Below are 19,792 nucleotides of genomic sequence, written 5' to 3'. Positions count from 1 at the left end.
CTTAGTTTGGGAAACAAAAAAGGAGAATTTTCAGTTGTTTTTAAAGAGCATTTTTAAAAAACAGATCTGAGTCAAAGAAGTGGGAAATGCATCCTGTCCTGGCAATTGGAGAGGCAAGAATATAATGTCAAAAAGAAGAAACCAACTCTTACAATGAAAGCATTAATGTCTAAAATGGATAATTGGCTTTTATTTTGCGGTTTACAATCAACCATGACTATCCCAGTACTGTTTGTCCACTCCTCTTTTGTGAACCATCCCCCTGTATGATAAAGGAACTGGTCTCTGGCATTTCTCAGAATGGTCTCTTGGATTATTATAATTATTGGGCTATTATAGTTCTGAGAGCCGAGTTGTTGATCCTTCTGGGTTTGGTTTTATGGTTTTTTGGTGGTTTTTTTTTCTTTGTTTTTTGCTTATCTCAGCTACTTTGAAAACGAACACTCATGTTTTTAGTACTTTTTAAATGAAAGACTTAGTACCTAAGGATACAATCACGTACGTTTATCAGGAGACCTGTGGAAGTAGCCACCTGCTGTGTTCTTATAGCAAAGTGCAACTAGATCCTCTTATGAATATTTTGTTTCTTAATTTGAGCTTGACTTTGAACTGCTTACCCTAAAAGTGACCACTTTTTTTTTTTTTTTTTTTTGAGATGGAGTCTTGCTCTGTCACCTAGGCTGGAGTGCAGTGGCGCTATCTCGGCTCACTGCAGCCTTTGCCTCCCAGGTTCAAGCGATTCTCCTGCCTCAGCCTCCCGAGCAGCGGGGATTACAGGTGCCCACTATCATGCCCAGCTAATTTTTGTATTTTTAGTAGAGATGGGATTTCACTATGTTGGCCAAGCTGGTCTTGAACTTCTGACCTTGTGATCCACCTGCCTTGGCCTCCCAAGTGCTGGGATTACAGGTGTGAGCCACTGCACCTGGCCAAAAGTGACCACTTCTTAGTTTATCTGTTTGAAAACAGATCATACCCATTTACAGCAAAACTTACAAATTAGAAAACAAATTCTTGATTTCCATGTCTCTTGGAAAATTGGTATCAAGTGTTGTCTTCCACCACACACGTGGGCATCTGCCCTTCAGGCGCCTCTCACAGATGCTCAGAGACTTGAGCAGGAGCCTTGAGAATAGACTTGAAATTATTCACAGTGAAGCTGGAGGCTCTTGGCTGTCATTATGAGGGTCCTTTCAGGCATACCCTGCAAGTTCCCTGTCTACCTGAAATAGGGCTTACATATAAAATACGTATATTTTATAGCTTACATATAAAATATATATATTATATGTATATTTTCTTTTTTAAAAAAATCCATGTATAAAATATATTTTTTTTTTTCAAAAATCCATGCCAAGCTCTGATGTAAGTGCTTTATGTGCATTAAGTCATTTTTGCAACAGTCCTAGAAGGTGGATGAATCCTTATCCTCATTTTACAGATGGGCAGGGAGAACTCTGTCAAATAATTTGCCTGCTGTCTCAAAGCTAGCGGTTGGTTCAGTTTGACTGAACCCAGGAATATGGCTCTATTAAAAGACTCCTACAGCCCTCTGTTCCTCAGAAAGTCTTAAATTTCAAGTTAAAAGTAGGGTAATCCTTACCTAAAGACTCTAAGTGCTCTTGAAACAGACTTGAATGATTGTGAAACAGTATAGGTTTAAATCACAAAAATTCTTATTTTATACCATGTATCAAAAGATTTAGGCAATCAGTAGCTTGTTGCCTGATACTTAATAGTTTTCCTGTTATCGGAGGGAATAAACTGAGAAGTGGATGTTTATGATTAGCAGTTTAGCACAACTCATTATTTCACATTCTACCCAATACAAAATTGGCAATAAGGTTTTGTTTGTGATGGGTAAAGTTTACCTTGGTGACACCTATGAAAAAGTGGTTTCTAAAGAAGTAAATACTATAAAATTGCAGGAAAATGTTACTTATTTCAACATAGTAGAATATTTTCAAGCACTTTTGGTGGGTTTTTTTTTTTTTTGGTTTTGTTTTTAGTATAATCCAGTAACTATCCTTAGTACTTTCCTTTTAAAAACGGAGGAAACTCAGTTTAACATTGTGTTGATTCAAGTAATAAAACTGCATTTAGAAGTATTTTCAGTTTAGATGTATATCTAGTTCAAGCCAAATTAGTCTGGGATTAGTAAGGTTTTTGTTAACCTAACTTTCAAATTACTGTGGCTGTAAATCTAATGTTTGACTTTTTCTCCAAAATCTTACTGCATTCAGGGTTTCTTGTTTTAGATTAGCTTGCATAGTAATAAATTATAGAAGTGAAGGTTGCACTTAATAAGCCTGTGCTTGTTTTTCCATTTGAGGTGCATTTATCACATAAGGTATTAGTGCTCTTTTGTTTTGAAGCTAGTGGCCGTGTTGTATCTGTCTCTAGTGGTTTCAAGCCTAGCATCTTTTTGTTTTGTTTTATTTTGTTTTGTTGAGACAAGTTCTCGCTCTGTTGCCCAGGCTGGAATGCATTGGCACAATCATAGCTCACTGCAGCCTCAAACTCCTGGACTCAAGAGATCCTACCACCTCAGCCTCCCAAGTACCTGGGACTGCAGGCAGGTACCACTGCACCTGCTAATTTTTTAAAAATTTTTTTTTTTTTTTTAATTTTTAGAGACAAAAAATCTCACTATGTTGCCCAGACTGTTTTCAAATTCCTGGGTTCAAGCAATCCTACGCCCTTGGCCTCCCAAAGTGCTGGGATTATAGGCATGACATTGTGCCTGGCTAAGCCTAGCATCTTGTATCAGCAAGTGCAGAATTATTACCCCCAAGAGAAAGGAGAAAGCTTCCAGTGTGAAAGTAGAGGAAGGACAGCCTGTGTTCTTTTAACTGAGTGGAGGATGATGTTGGGGTGCATGAAATGTGTCTGACTTGGTGCTCTAGATCTCTATGGACTCCAGACAAAGGAGGAGGAAGGGAAACATTTAAATATGTTTAGCATTTTCTACATACCAGGTACTGTTCTTGGTGATAAAGCTGTATCTATATATCTACACTTATGCATGCCTTTCTATATATATCTATCTGTTTGCTGTATGTGCATAAACATATAAGTTTATTTAACAAAACGTTTATACCAGACACTATTCTACATACTTTACAAATAGAAAACTCATTTAGTCTTCATAATAACCCCATGAGGCATGTATAATTATTATTCCCATTTTAAAAGTGATGAAGGCACAGTGAGAAAGTAATTTCCCAAGACAACTACAAAGTGATGAAGCTGGCATTTGAACCAGGCAACCTTGCTGCAGATGCCACTTTCATTGGATACTTTATAGCCTAGATTTGGAAAAATTAAGTAATTTAGTCATCAAAGCAGCTATTACTTGATGGAGCTTGAATCTCAGTACAAGCTGTCCCCTAGACAAACATAGCTTTCCTTTTTCTCCATCTTTGCTTGTGTGTTGCTTCTGTATAGTGTTCTTTCTACTCCTGCCACTGTTGAGAGCTTAGGAGAAGGTTCCCTTCAAATGCCACTCCCAGGTTGGGTGTGGTGGGCTGTAATCCCAGCACTTTGGGAGGCCGAGGCAGATGGATCCCCTGAGGTCAGGAGTTCAAGACCAGCCTGGATAACTTGGTGAAACCCCATCTCTACTAAAATACAAAAATTAGCCAGGCATGGTAGCAGATGCCTGTAATCCCAGCTACTTGGGAGGCTGAGGCAGGAGTATCACTTGAACCTGGGAGGTGGAGGCTGCAGTGAGCTGAGGTCATGCCACTGCACTCCAGCCTGGAGTTACAGAGCAAGACTCCATCTCAAAACAAACAAAAACAAATACCACTCCCTCCAAGATCCCTTTTTTGAAAATGGAGATGGGCTCTCGATATGGTGCTGAGGCTGGTCTGGGACTCCTGGCCTCAGGCGATCCTCCCACCTCAGCCTCCCAAAGTGTTGGGATTACATTACAGGTGTGAGCCACTGCACCTGGCTGAAGATACCTTTCTTTTTTTTCTTTTTTTTTTTTTGAGACAGAGTCTTGCTCTGTTGCCCAGGGTGGAGTGCAGTGGCACGATCTTGGCTCACTGCAGCCTCTGCCTCCTGGGTTCAAGCGGATTCTCCTGCCTCGGTCTCCTGAATAGCTTGGGACTACAGGTGTGTGCCACCATGCCTGGCTACTTTTTTTTGTATTTTTAATAGAGGCGGGGTTTCACCATGTTGGCCAGGCTGGTCTCGAACTCCTGACCTCAGGTGATCCACCCGCCTCGGCCTCCCAAAGTGCTGGGATGACAGGCGTTAGCCACTGCGCCCGGCCAACCTTTCTTGATTAACACAACTGGAAGCCTCTTCATTACTTATGTTCCTATTGGAATGAACTTTTAACTTTTGGGATGCTTACTAATTACTCCCTTATATGATAAGTTTATGGCCAGTGTCATGACTCTTATCATATTATGAGCCTCTTAAAGGCAGAACTGTCGTTGACACCACTTTCTGTTGTGGTCATGGGCATCCTGCCACTTATACAAATCTTGCAAATGCTTGGGAGTTTCCTGATGGTGCTTTAACAAATGTTTGTTAAATCGATGGCTGTTCTGAATGTAGAGCAGTATGAAAACCCCAAGAGAATTCTAATATAATTTTTAAAATCAACTATGTTAAAATGAGTATTCAAACAACAGCAGTCATAATGCTGCCTTTACTTTCACAATCCTGATCAAAACTGTCATAAAATTATGCTGAATTAGCTATTTATCAGGGTTTTTAAAATCACTGTCTTGAAGAGTTTACGTCTTTTTTTTTTTTTTAGCTGAAGAAGATAACAATTTCTTCTGTGTAGAGTTAGAACTCTCTGTTCATATGTATGTGAATAGAGTCCATTTCTGAAGTGTGAAGACTGCATCGCTGTGGATCACACTGGTGTAGCCCTCCTGAGCATGCAGCCTTTTTGGAGAGTATGTATGAGTCAGCTTTTGCTGCATAACAAACCACCTGCTACTAGTGGCTCAAAAAACCAAACATTTATTTCTGTACCTCACAGTTCTGTACGGCACCGGAGTGATTCTGGCTTGAGCGAGCCTGGCTGGACTTTGCAGTTAGCTGGCAGCTGGTTGGCTGTGTGGTTTAAGATGGCCTGACCCACCCATCAGCACTCAGTGGGCTGATCGGCAGCAGGGACTTAGCAGTGATGGCGTGTCCCCACTCCATGTGGCCTTCTCATATGCAGTAGGGAAGCCAGGGCAGGGCATTTTGGAGTCGCAAGAGAGGGTGAGCCCCCACACGCCAGCACTTTCCAGGGCCCAGCATTATGTTTGCTCTTGTTCTACTGGCCAAGCCCAGAGTCAGTGCGGGAAGGGACTCCCTGGGGTAAGGAAGGAATAGGGGGACTTTACAGCAGCTGTCTGCCCAGACACGTGATTCGCCTGTGTTCTTCAGTCAGTGTCCTTGAATCCTGTGCTAACCTCTGGTTGGGGACATGAGGCCATATCATGGAGAAAATGAAACAGGCTGGCGCAGCTACAGAGTTTTCCAAAGGAGTTAACAGACCTTGGTTTTCCTGAAATACTTAACAACCATTTGAAGTTCCTTTCAACATTTTATTTTTTGAAGAAGCTTCATGCTATAAAAACAGGGAGCCTTTAATCCACACTCAGTCAATATCCCAAATTGCCCTTCAGCAAGTACCACACTGCTGCTAGACCTGCTGTGAGCATAATGGCTCCGGCCGTTTATTGAGACTCTTTGTGTGCCTGTGCTATATACATCTCACTTCCTTCCAACACCGACCCTTGATGTCAGCATAATTATCCCCATTTTACAGGCGAGGAAGCCGAGTCACGGAGGTGAGCTCAGTTACTCAAGGTCAAACAGCTAGTAGGTGGTGGGGTACATTTTGAACCCAGGTCTTTGTGAGTCCACAGCTACAATCCAAAGAATTCCTAACATAGGCCAGGCACATTTGGTTCACGCCTGTTATCCCAGCACTTTGGGAGGCCGAGGTGGGTGGATTGCTTGAAGTCAGGAGTTTGAGACCAGCCTGGCCAACATGGTGAAACTCTGTCTCTACTAAAAATACAAAAATCAGCCGGTCATGGTGGCACACACCTATAATCTCAGCTACTCAGGAGGCTGAGGCAGGAGAATCCTTGAACACAGGAGGCGGAGGTTGCAGTGAGCCAAGATTGCACTACTGTGGTAGAGCGAGACTTTTTCTCAAAATAAATAAATACAGAGAATTCCTAACAAGTTGAGTTTTTTCTTCAATGTTCATTTTTTGGTGGCTTTTTTTCCCTTTGAGATAGAGTCTCACTCTGTCATCCAGGCTGGAGTGGTGGCGTGATCTCGGCTCACTGCATCCCCTGCCTCCCAGGTTCAATTGATTCTCATGCCTCAGCCTCCCAAGTAGCTGGGACTACAGGTGCGTGCCACCATGCCCGGCTAAGTTTTTTGTAGAGATGGGGTTTCGCTACATTAGCCAGGCTGGTCTTGAACTCTTGACCTCAAGTGATCCTCCTGCCTCAACCTTAAATAGTTAGATCAAATAACCAGGTTGAATTTGTTGATAAATAGCTCAGAATAGAAACTTCACTGCTATTTCCAAATGTCATTTTAAAATATTTTAGAATACCTGATTTCTCCATGACCTATCCATGCTTTTCTAAGGTTCCAAAGTAAAATGCAGAATCTTGAGTCATTCCAGAACATAAATTTAAAATTTAATCAGAAAATAACCTTCATTTAAGAAATGAGGGACCAGGTATGGTGGCTAACGCCTGTAATCCCAGCACTTTGGGAGGCCAAGTTAGGTGGATCACTCGAGCCCAGCCTATTTATTTACTGTCCTATCATAGGCTTGAGACCAGCCGGGGCAACATAGCAAAACTCCTCCGTCTCTACAAAAAATATAAAAATTAGCCAGGTGTGGTGGTGTACACCTGTAGTTCCGGCTACTTGGGAGGCTAAGGTGGGAGGATCGCTTGAGCCTGGGAGGTGGAGGTTGCATGAGCCAAGATTGTGCCACTGCACTCCTGCCTGGACAACAGAGTGAGACATCTTCTCAATTAAAAAAAGAAGAAAAGAAAGGGTACTGTGTCCCTCTTGTGTGGCACCCTCCCTCCTCTCCCTGCTGCAGCCATAGCACATCACACATAAACTGCGTCTTATACTTGACCCAAGTATTGTATCTGCCTGGGTGAGTCTGTTCCTGTCGCTAAAAGGTGAACTCCTTGGACATAGAGACCTTGTCTTTCATCTCTGTATCTGTCCCCAGCACCTGTCATAGTAACTGGAACATGCCAATTTTTTTTTTTTTTTTTTTTTGAGACGTCTCACTTTGTTGCCTAGGCTGGTGTGATCTTGGCAGTGGCGCGATCTTGGCTCACTGCAGCCTCTGCCTCCCGGGTTCAAGAGGATTCTCCTGCCTCAGTCTCCTGAGTAGCTGGAACTACAGGCGTGCAACACCATGCCTGGCTAATTTTTTTTGTATTTTTAGTAGAGACGGGGTTTCACCATGTTGGTCAGGCTGGTCGCAAACTCCTGACCTCGTGATCCACCCACCTCGGCCTCCCAGAGTGCTGGGATTACAGGCATGAACCACCATGCCTTGCCGCCAATTTTTATTGTATGATTTTATAACTAAAATTTCATGTCTAGCAGTGAAATTCTTCTGTCTTCTTTGTTTATTTATCTTCCTTTTAGTCCTTTCTTTCTCCTCAGATCTTTCCCCTTCTATCTATGTCAGTTCCTTCGTTTTCCATAGCTCTCCATTTCTCCCAGCATCTGCTGCTAGTCTAGTCTCCTGGCTCTTAACCTTTTTGAGACACAGACTCTTTTAATGAAGTGATGAAGAAATTTCTCTCTCCAGAAGAAGACACACAGAGAACACAGAATATTTTGCTATTATTTCAAAGGTAAAGAATGCCAAGAAGCCAGGGGCAGTAGTTCATGCCTGTGATCCCAGCACTTTGGGAGGCTGGGGTGGAAGAATCACTTGAGGCCAGGAGTTTGAGGCTGGCCTGGGCAACATGGTGAGACCTCGTCTCTACAAAAAAATTTAAAAATTAGCCAGGTGTGCTGGCACATGCCTGTAGTCCCAGCTACTCAGGAGGCTGAGGTGGGTGGATTGCTTGAGCTCAGGAGGTTGAGGCTCCAGTAAGCCGTGACTGTGCCACTGCACTCCAGCCTGGGTGACAGAATGAGACCCTAGCTCTAAAAAACAAAGAATGCCAAGTGTCTAAACTTTGAGCTCCTTGAGGACAAAAACTAGGTTTTTTTCATCTTATATGCCTAGTATCTTAGTTGATGTTTATCGAGTGTATGTAAGTGTGCACTTGCCCACAAACACGTAAATATTAGTATATGTTGTAGAAAAGCTGTTGTCAGGAAGATATTTGTACACTCAGGCTTTCCACTATTATAGTCACCAGGCACATGTGGGTACTGAGCATTGGAAATGTGGATTGTCCAGATTGGAATGTACTAATTGTAAAATATGCACTGGATTGCACAGGCTTGGGGCAGTACAAACAAAAGAATGAAGATATCTCATTAATAGTTTTTATGATTATTACACATTGAAATCTATATTGAGTTAAAATATATTATTAAATTAATTTTACCTCTTTATTGTTACTTTTCTGAAAGCAGCTACTAGAAAATTTTAAATTATACATGTAGTTGCTCATAGAAGGTTGGTATCCGGGTTAATTCATTAGTGTAGATTCATAAACACAGTAATTTTCTTTAATTTCATGGATTCGTTGAACTAAAGATCCCATAGGTCACCGCCTTCCCTGTCCCTCCTCTACCACCAAAAATTAATGAGGACAAACGGGAAAAATTTACTCTGCTTTTAAAGGTACTCTGATACAGATTTTTCTCTACTGTCATAAGTATACCTAGAACAAAAGCACTGTTGACTCAAGTCGTTTCACTAATGAAAAGGAAGCAGCAGAATGACTAATGTAAATTGGAGGAGGCACTGTTTTATTTGGAATGCTTTGGTTCTTCCACTGTGGAACAAGTGTGGCTGCAGTTGAAACAGCAGAGTCATACTAGGCATATCTGATGTGTGAGGAACCGGAGCATTGCTCAGGGTCCCCTGCCTTCCGATGAATGGATGTAGGATCCATCATACATCAGATTGCTCCTCTCCAATACAAACTCTGATGCAGAAAAGCACTTGGTGTCGTTGCTTTTTCTTACTTTGTGGTTTAGGGCAGAAATAATATTTTGGCTTAGAGACTTTTCTCCTGAACTATGACATAATAGGATAAGAATATTGTGTCAAAAATAGCCTTACAAGGTCCTTTTTGGCATTAAGACTTCCGGAGTGAGTTTGCGGTAGATTATTGAGAACAGTTCTGTTCATTAGCAGCTAGCCATCTTTGATGAGTGCTGACTTCTCTCCTTTCAGCACAGAGTGGGAAATGGCTGCCTCCCATGACTCTGGGTTGGAGTGAAGGGGAATGCATACCAGCCACCCTCTTGCAGAGGTGGGACGGGTGCTGGCATAGAGCCTCAGGTTAGGCCGAGGGGATGCAGTCTCAGGCCAGCAGCCGGCAGTGTTTGTAAACAACAGGAGGGAGATTGTGCTGGTGATGTCCAACTCACACCAATGAAGATCAACCGTTTGCACTTTGGGCAGCAGGCTGCAGATAGACAGTGCCTCCTGAGGGCATCGCCATGTTTTAGGGATCCATGTTGTAGGATGCCTGCCTGCAAGAGAGAGTCTAGGAATGCTTTTTAAGCCCCTGGAGTTCAGGCCTGGCGTCTGGGTGTCAAGTAGAGTGAACCTCCTGAAGTCCAAACTAACATGACATTTTAAAATGAGGAAAACAAACAGCTCTGAAAAGGTCTATAGGATTATAGATAAGTGGTTAATATGGAAGATGTTATAAAGGGCTCAGGAGGTGATGGGGTGATCCAGGGTTGGTTGAAGTCATTGACATTGGATCACCCTGTCTTTTACCCATCTGTGGAAAAAAAGAGGAAAACGACATCTCCCAAAGATGCTTGGAGATTTGATTGACGTTTGTAAAGTGCTTTGATATCTTTCATAGAGTGTCCAATAAGAGCAAAATGTGTCATCAGAACTTAGTCTAAAGCAAACTATTCTAAACCATCTTGAGTAGATACTAAGCAGTTAATGTCTTCGTTATAAGTTGTACTTATATTTTTGAGAGAAAGTTTTTCATGTTCTGATTTTCTTTTAAGTATCAGCTGTATGCTTGGTGTCTTTACCTGTTAGCTTGAGTTCCAACATGCTCTGTAGATGGTCAGTCACCTACAGAGGACAATTTTTCTAGCCAAGCAGTAAATCCACCTTAAAATGCTTCTTGCCAAGGACAATGCCTTTGCAAATATTTGAGATGTTTATTCTCAGTTGTGATTTATTACTGAATCTGTGTCTTCATAGCTACTCCTTGGGAGGTGCAGAAGGAGGCAGAGCCAGAAAGCAAGTCCCTGCAATCAGTTCATTATAGAGAAAGAAAAAGCTGTTATTTCAGGGTTCTGGTGGATAGACTTTCCGATATGTATGTTCTGTGTCTATTTAATTTCATGTAGTGCTGCATCTAATCACGCTGTTTAATCGAATAGAATGTCCTTTTGCTTTGCTTTTGCTTGTAAAGAGCACACAGCACTGCCACCTTGTTGCCAAAGTTTGGTCTGATTTGAATGTGCTTAGAAATCAAGTGAATGCCTGTTAGGAAAAAGCTTACTCCTTCTCCTTGTCAGTACTTGCAAAAACAACTTAAAAGAAGTTAGCATTATTGGACTGAATTCAGTAATTAGCATAATCATGATGCTATGTATTGTTCACCAGGGCACGCCCCTTGGCCGCATTTCCCATTAAGAGGACACCGATGTTGTCCTAGTGAATAAATCCCGGCACACATGATGCAAATCAGCGTGTTCCTGCCTGCCGCTTGGCTGCGGTTAATTTTAGCCGGGGTTAGTTCTATGAGTTGTAAAAGTAGAAGTTAGCAAGCTGAAATGTGACTTCTCGGCCTAAGGTGATAGGATATCTATTTTAGACTTCAGATTGTGTTTATGATCAGGAGAGCAGTCTTCTGAAGAATTGTGGCTCAGTTTTCTTGGAAACTACTTGTAAGTACTGGGTGGAATTTTAAGACTTCTCTTTGTTCTTTTCTCCTTAAATCTTCCTAATGTTACCATCGTAGTAATGTTTATCTCTTGGGAAAACTGGAAGCTTTGAGGTTGGTACGTTAGAGAAAGCTAAGAAAGGTGGCAAAAGGTTTTTCTTTAAATATCTCCTAGTGCAATAAATCTGCCTCATTCAATTTTCCCAAGAAAAAGTTTTCGATTCTTTCTTATTTTTGCAAAAGCAATCTGTAGATTATTATTTTATGTTAAAATATTTGACTAATGGATATGGTTTCTGTAAATACAGAAACATTGTATTGTGTCATTGAGCTTATTTTCTACTATGGTAACCTAACTCTTGAGAAAAAAAATGTTAAAAGTTCATTCCTGTCATACTCTGTGCTACAAGTTTATTTTGTAGAAATAATGGAGTGTCAAATGTAATTTTCTTTAATGTACAGATGGACAGTTTTTTATCTTTTTAAGGGGAATTTTGTGCTACAAAATAAAGCCATATACGCCTAAAGAGAAGCACTTTTAAAAATTAATTTAGGAGGAAGGTTTTAGAGAATAATTTAAAGCATCCTCTTTTAGACTGAGTTAGTTATCAAAAGTAACCAAAGACCATGGGATTCTGTAACCTTAACTGCAGTTCATCTAACACGTTATTGCCAACTTAAATTTGTACTGAAGAACACAAAAAATTTTGATATTGAGTATTTTAAACTACATTTGAATCACCTTGCTTATTTAGAAGTGTGTTTGCAGTGTGGACTGACTTCATGCCAAACAGTCTGCTTACAGCAGGGAACCAGGCAGGAATTTCTTCATCAATTAGCAAGTACATGTATCAGCTTTAGGAATATAGATGTTAATGAAACAATTCTCCTAGGCAGTAGGATAGGTGCTTACCAGCTATCTGTGCCTGTCAACTCTAGAGCACGGAAGGAGGCAGGTCCTCGGTTAGTATTGTGAATGCCGTTTTCCTATTTTGAAAAGATGTAGTTAAAGACTTCTTTGTTACTATGTATTGTCTGATTTTAAATGCAAATGACATAAAGTGTCAACAATGAAAGGAAATATTTCAGTGTTCCATTTAATAGGAAAAGAACGAAAGAAAGAAAAGCAGTACTGAATTCTTGGGCTATTTTTAGAAAGAAACTTACTTCATACTTAGTTTTTTACTGAGCTGCAGAGAAATTTGCTGTCCAGATGAATTATAATGATAACAGAAGCCTCTAATGTCATCTTCAGCAGTAAAAAGGGTTTCGTTCCAGTAATCCTTTATAAAGAATACGTTTATCCAAAAAATTCTGACTTACTGCTGTTACTTCTTAGTTTTAATTGTTAATAAGGCACCATCAGAATCTCAGTGGAGCATTTTTAAAGGTACACTGTAGTTGGGTATTAGTTTTCAAGCCAGTATTCACTTGACTTATTGTATTTTTAGTCCTGCAAAAAGAGAAAAGCTGATTCGAATTTATCCATTGTTTAATTTCACAGACATTTCTGTAGGTTTTTCTACTACTAGGAAGCGTGTGCTTTATGACGAGTTGCTAAAATGCACATAAACACTTGCGGAGTGTTTGTTTTAATGATTTACGTGCTGAGAGTGGCAGCGGTGAGTGAGAGGGAGATAGTTTTCATTATGTAAGTGTTTGCCGGTGCTGCGATTCTCTTTGCTGCTTCTACCCCGTGTGCCTGGTGAAATGATGCTGACCGTGACTGGTTATGACCTTGGGCGACAAATCATGATGAGCTCTATGCAGAGTCACACACGGCGGGCCCAGGTGCTGAGAAACAGGTCAGCCTTGTGGCTTCAGGAGGAGTCCAGGAGCCGAGCCCGCCTGCCCTTGCCCTGCTGTCCCCACGCGGCAGGTGACCACACGTCTCCCCTGCAGCCCTGTTGGAGCCACTCTCTCCAGCTGCCCGTGCTCTTATCCTACTCCTCCACGTCTTAAAATAGTTACAGACCCAGAGGCTCTGACAGAACCGCTGCCGGTTGCAGGAGATTTATTTCACTGTTACTTTCTGCCTAGAGGGATAGCCTTCTGCTCGGAAGCTTTGAGGGGTTTCTCAGGAACGCAGAGAGGAACTTTTTCTCTGGGACCCCTTGACTCACACAAGGTTTTAATGGGTCCCTTGCCTGCATGGCTAAATGGGAACTGCGCTATGTAACAGGTTGCCTTTTGGCTTGGAGCTGGGATGCTCAGTGATCACATCCCTAGAATGTTCTTTCTCTAAAAGAAATCTTGTCGGAAGAGGCTATGTTATGTGAGTTCCAGCTGTTCATCTAAAGTGGAAGGAGCACCTGCTCCTAAAGTGGAAGGAGCAGGAGGGATGCCTTCAGCTTCCGACCGTCTTAAACACAAGTGTAACATAATGGGATATGGCCCTCGGGAGGAAGACTGACTTCTCGGGCATACAGAGGACTGCTGTCATAATTTAGCATGTGTTAAGCACCCCACAGCACACGCAGTGCACAAGGAAAGCATAGTTCCAACCCACATGCTACAACAAGGCAGGACACAGAAACTGGGCCGCTGACATTCAGTAACTACACTGGCAGAAAAAAATGTGAAAATGAAGAAAAGGGAAACAAAATGAGTGGGGTGGGTTGAGGGTACTTCAGCATTCAGCTCCTCTGGGCTTTTGCCACCTGGGCTGTGCCTTCCCTTTCTCTTCCATAGCTGGGAAGTGATGGGGACAAGTGACAAGACTGACTGCAGAAGCCTTGCCCCCCACTCTCAGTCCTCTGTTGCAATCCTCCTGCAAAGAGGAGAAGCTTCACAGTTTCACTTGCACCTGAAACTATTATTATTATGTGGAGGGGATAGACTTGTTATAAAGTCCAATAAATATCAAAGCATCTTTCTCCATAAAATGATATTTAGGTAGAAATCTGGAGTTCCGGATTCTCCCTTCCTGAACTGGTTTGCACTTCAACAAGTTACTTAACCCTGCACTGGTTTAGGATATTGAGTCAACTGTAACATTAGCTAGGGAAATGCCTTCAGCTTCTCAGAAGAAAGGCATTATGAAGGTCTACTGAGCATTACTGCAGCTCGTAAAGGAGTTAGAAGCACATGAATCAGAAGAAGGGCTGATAGGCAGACTTGGGTACTGGAGAGTAATAACGTGAGCGGCCTGCGTGGTTCTGTGAGTCTGTGAGTCCCTCCCCTCCCGGTGCCCAACCTCAGCCAGTCTCTAAGATTCTGGGTCTAGTTCATGGCTCCACAATGAAAAGAGACTGGGAGAGGGCTCCACAAAGAACCCCCCAAAAAACAAAACAAAACAACACAAAACCAAAAACCAATTGAGGGTTGGAAAATGATACCTATGATAAGAGGGTAGGGAACTTCTGTTATTTAGTGTTATGTAGCCTGAAAGAGGAAATGAATGACCGGGAGACTCTTAGATTGTTCTTCAAGTATATGTGTGTCTCAGTGCCAAAGAATGGTGACCCACTGGTATCTATTTCCATCGAGAATGAAAGGGTCAGGTCCAGCAAAGGTTAGGCTGGAACAGAGGTGCTGACAGTGGGGACCCTGTTCCTTCAGCATCAGCACAGCCTGGAAACATGTGAGAAATGCAGAATCTCAGGCCCCACCCAGGCCCTGCTGAATCAGAAACCACGGGGTGGGGCCGGCAGCCTGTGTTAAAAAAGTCTCCCAAGTGATTCTGCTGGATGAGATGCAAAGATGGAGGGTATTATAAAATGGGGAATCTGGATGCCAAAAAATGTAACCCTTTTTCCTGAAGTCATCTAAACATGGTATTATATTTGTTTGCAGTATTTTCAATGTACTCTCTAAAGCCAGGAGATAAATGACCTCGCAGAGTCCCTTCCAGCCCTGACTTTGCTCTGGATTTCCTTTTGTCACTTAGAGAAGATTAATAATTAACCAAGAAAATTTTGCAATTACTTTTCTGAGCTAAGACAGTGTTCCTCTCAAATGAGGCTCACCTGAGATAATGTGAGAATAATATTGTGTTAGCATATGGATCTACTGTATTTTATCATCAGTGTTACCAGATAGACTCTCTCCTCCCCATCTGACCTCACAGCCACCTGAAGGGGTTCTGGGCAGTGTTAGTGAGTAGCCCATATGAGGGGTGGGGAGCTTAATGTTGGCTCATGAGCACTTTATATCACAGACTGCGGCCAGGTTGGTCCCTGTCTTCACAGAGCCCATTTCAGAAGAGGGGGAGCTGCAGGGAAAGTTGGACCCTACCCACCACACCCTAGGAGCAGGAAGCAACATAGAATGCCCTAACAAATCCAAGCACAGTGGAATGTATTATCTGTGTGTCAGCTCTCCACTAGAGATAGAGGAGAGGGACACATTTTATCTCAACATTTTGTATCTACAACAAATAGCCCAGTGGCACACATAGGATGGACTTAATACAAATAAATTCTAATCCCATTGGAATGGCTAAGGCCACAAGTAAGTGCTCTGCCTTCTCATCTGTAATCAGTTCTCTAGAGTCAGGAAGGTGGCCATTCTCACCTTTCCCGATCAAAACTGTTACTCCTAGGAGTCCCCTATTCATCTCTCTGCTCTCTCTTCCACCCACCTTTATTTGCACATAATAGAAATGCATCTGAATTTAGTTACGCCTGTGCCCTTTTGTATGTTTATTTTCCTTTGTGCTTTCGCTTGACAGAAGTGTCTCCGGTTGAAAACACAGGCCGCTGAGAGTGTCTATTCGTTATACTTTGTATAGCATTTAGGACAATAAAACCTTTTTGTGATCATAATGAAGAAAGGGCTCTCTGAGGACGTTTTGCCAGTGCTGTTTAAAAAGTGTTACACTTCCTGCAGGAGCTAGGTTTTTAAAAATAATAAAGATAAAAATAAAAACTGTCACACAAGTAACGCACTGCCATGTCTGAAAAAGACCCGCCTTACCTTAGCCAGGGAATTTTGGCCCTAATATTTCAGCACTTGAAAATGGGATCTTACCAGGTGCGGTGGCTCACGCCTGTATTCCCAGCACTTTGGGAAGCCACGGCAGGCGGATTACTTGGGGTCAGGAGTTCAACACCAGCCAGACCAACGTGGTGAAACCCCCTCTCTACCAAAAATACAAAAATTAGCCAGGCGTGGTGGTGCACACCTGTAATCCCAGCTACTCGGGAGGCTGAGGCAGGAGAATAGCTTGAACCTGGGAGGTGGAGGTTGCAGTGAGCCAAGATCGCGTCACTACACGCCAGCCTGGGCAACAGAACAAGACTCTGTCTGGAAAAAAAAAAAAAAAAAAAGGAGGGATCTGTAGAATCCTTGGCTTTTATAGCATAGTTAATTACATGTTTGCAGAGTATTGAAAATTGCCTCAGATGAGAAAAGACTGGTGAGGACAGTTTGAGCCAAACTCTAGTTTGCCTGGTCATAAGATATTGATGTTACTATTCAGTCTTTCAATCTTTCAACCTCATTATGTTTCAAACAACTGACCTCTCAGACATGAGGCTGCATGCACTGTTATTTCTACATCTGTGTCTGTTTTCAGAACATATGAGGCCCAGTGAACATGGTGGCTGTACAGAGATAAGATCGACGTGTCTCCTCACTCCAGAGAGCACCGGGAGCTGATCTTAACCCTGAATGAGCCTTTCAATATAAGTAGAGTCTGTGAAACCCATGAACTTCCAATAACTATATAGCCAGTAGGTAACATTCCATGTGTCTGTTTAATTTGGTTCTTAATAATGGCAGCCAAAAAGCTATTTTCATTTCTGTACAAAGAGGAATTACAAATAGTCATTCTTTTCTTGGTATTTCTTCCTTGGAAAAATCACGTTTCTAAAATCAATCTGTAGCTAGTTCACAAATGTGTCATTAAAAATAAGAGAGGTGGCCGGGCACGGTGGCTCACAGCTGTAATCCCAGCACTTTGGGAGGCCAAGGTGGGCGGATCACGAGTCAGGAGATCGAGATCATTCTGGTTAACACAGTGAAACCCCATCTCTACTAAAAAAAAAAAACAAAAAACAAAAAACAAAATTAGCCAAGTGTGGTGTCACGTGCCTGTAGTCCCAGCTAGTCGGGAGGCTAGGGCAGGAGAATCGCTTGAACCCGTGAAACAGAGGTTGCAGGGAGCCGAGATTGCACCATTGCACTCCAGCCTGGGTGACAGAGCAAGACTCCATCTCAAAAAAAATAAATAAATAAGAGTGGTTAAGTGATTTGGGATAAACTTTGTCTCATTATAGCTGTCCAGTCAAAAAAAATTAAACTTGAAGAAAAAGGTAAAAAAATATATTTTACTTATTATTAGACTGTACAAGATTTATGGACCTAATAATTGAATACAATATCCCCAGAAACAACCTAGTAAGTTACTGATTAAATAATTTATGGTATTTCCATAGCATAGAACACTATGCAGCCATTCAAAATGATGGCGTTAGATGTATATCAAGTAAAAACCAGCAGGTTACAAAACATTATGTGTTTATGACCCCATTTTTATAAAAGCAAGGCACATGTATGTATATACCTGAGAAAAGAATGTTGCATTTATTATGAGCAATAACTATCTCTAGGAGGTGAGCTTATATGTGATTTTCAACCCTTCTTTTTGGTTACCTGTATGTTAATTTTTTTCTTCAGTGAGCATAGATTACTTATGTAATAATAGAAAACTTTCTTTTTAAAAAAGAACTATTTTAATTCATTTTTATTTTGACTTTAATTCGGCAGTGGCCTCTCAGTTGGCTCATATAAGTAGTGCCTAGTCCAGCCGATAAAGCTAGTATACCAATACATTAATTGTGGTTTTTTTGCAGTAATGGGCCAGTAGCATTTTTCCTTGTTTTACTTTCCCATTTTCTATATTTATCAAATTTTTTGTGAGCACATATTATTATTATTATTAGTTTTGAGACAGGGTCTCATTCTGTCATCCAGGCTGGAGTGAGAGGGGCCATCAGGGCTCACGGCAGCCTTGACTTCCCCGACTCGAGTGATCCTCCCACCTCAGCCTGCCAAGTAGCTGGGACTACCGGCACACACCACCACACCTGGCTAATTTTTTTAAATGTTTTATAGAGATGGGGTCTCACTATGTTGCCCAGACTGGTCTTGAACTCCTGAACTGAAACAATCCTCCTGCCTTACTCTCCCAAAGTGCTGTGGTTACAGAGGTGAGCCACCATGCCCAGCCAATATTATTTTTACACTGGAAAAATCTGATTCATTTCTAAGGCAGAGACTTGGGATCATGGCTTTTGGAAAGACACCCACATAAACTGATGTGTAGTGGTCACTGAAAAAGGTTAAATTCTGTTAATTCTGGAGTATTAGAGGTATCCAGCAAGTGTCTGCTTTCATTACCATATTGGATCTTAACAAACTCTATAATCTGATCTCAAATTGGCCAGGATCTCAGACCCAGTATTATTTGGAGAGCAATGGCAGCAAGCTGGGGACTTTAGGATATTTTGAAGTCAATTAAAATAACACTTCTGGTGTTATGATTATCCATTAAAATTTCAGAAGGGCCCAGAGTTCAGAATGTTAAATTCAAAGCAGTGAACGGTGGAACCATGTGCAGTAGGCCTCAGGTAATACAATTTTGAGTGACATTGATGAGGGATGATGGAAAGAACGCATCCCCTAGCCAGTGTTTCCAGGGCACTTATCTGTGTAGTATCGTGGTGTATCTCACCAGTGTTCACTACATGTGAGAACACTTTAAGAAAGTCCTGGCTCCCTCAGTCACTTCTGCCAGACGCTGCCAGGATGTCCTCATGGCCTTAATCAGAAGGTTATTTTGGGTAACCGTTTTGGTGCTTGTGGCACTTGATTTAAGAAAATCTGGAACAAAGATTGTAGAAAATCTTGAACAAAGTGGGGCTTCCCACCAAAGCAGGCCCCGTTTCCACCTGCTTTACACAGTGCCGCATGAGAGTAAGTACTTTTGATGGTCATTGAGAGAGGCTCTCCTAAGCCTGGGCCTGGAGCAAAATGGCATTTGTCACTAGGTTTCCTTTGGGCATTGAGGCTGAAATTCAGACTGAATTGAATCTGCTTTCAACAGGACTAAGACCTTAAACTTAATTGAAAACCAAGGCCGGGCGCGGTGGCTCACGCCTGTAATCCCAGCACTTCGGGAGGCCGAGGCGGGCAGATCATGAGGTCAGGAGATCGAGACCATCCTGGCTAACACGGTGAAACCCCGTCTCTACTAAAAATACAAAAAATTAGCAGGGCGCATGGTGGCAGGCGCCTGTAGTCCCGCTACTTGGGAGGCTGAGGCAGGAGAACGGCATGAACCCGGGAGGCGGAGCTTGCAGTGAGCTGAGATGGCACCACTGCGCACCAGTCTGGGCGACAGAGCGAGATTCCATCTCGGAAAAAAAAAAAAAAGAAAAGAAAACCAAGTGCCTTGATAAACTAAAAGGAATCTGGAATCATGTGCTACCATGTTTTGGCCTAGCCTTTAGTTTAGAGCCTTTGTTACTCATAGAAGAGTGTTTCCTGGAATGCTCGGAACTGAGAAAGCTGGTTTTTCAAGTTTCATCTTTACATTTGTCATCCATATGAGGAATGCTCTTCTTTTTATGCTCCCCTTCCTTTCTTCATCGTCCTGTGTCTTTCTACTGCAAGTATACGAGAGGAGTAGTCATGACATTCCTCTCTGCCGTATTACTTCCTTAGGAAGTGAAGACACACCTTGCATGGGCGCATCTTCGTTTTCTTTTTTCTTT

At 42.1% G+C, this 19,792-nt stretch overlaps 1 protein-coding gene across 33 annotated transcripts in view; it reads left to right on the top strand.

Moving 5' to 3' along the window:
- The window catches only part of SLC20A2 (solute carrier family 20 member 2), a 128,108-nt gene that overhangs the window by 30,503 nt on the left and 77,813 nt on the right, over positions 1 to 19,792 (top strand). For 10 of the 33 annotated variants that reach the window (XM_077942550.1, XM_077942553.1, XM_077942552.1 and 7 more), the window contains one exon: positions 16,591 to 16,747. The exons of 17 other annotated variants lie outside the window; for them this stretch is intronic. The gene's annotated coding sequence lies outside the window, so the exon portion shown is untranslated. Of the gene's footprint in view, positions 1 to 4,777; positions 4,923 to 10,875; positions 11,077 to 16,590; positions 16,748 to 19,792 lie in introns of those variants that run through there. 6 more of the 33 variants (XM_015145242.3, XM_077942570.1, XM_077942562.1 and 3 more) reach the window with 3 other exon arrangements.

The sequence above is a fragment of the Macaca mulatta genome, chromosome 8 (genome assembly GCF_049350105.2).
Source record: "Macaca mulatta isolate MMU2019108-1 chromosome 8, T2T-MMU8v2.0, whole genome shotgun sequence".
In the NCBI taxonomy this organism is placed as follows: domain Eukaryota; kingdom Metazoa; phylum Chordata; class Mammalia; order Primates; family Cercopithecidae; genus Macaca; species Macaca mulatta.
The sequence above is the reverse complement of the archived record's forward strand: the minus strand, read 5'-3'. Positions and strand labels throughout refer to the sequence as shown.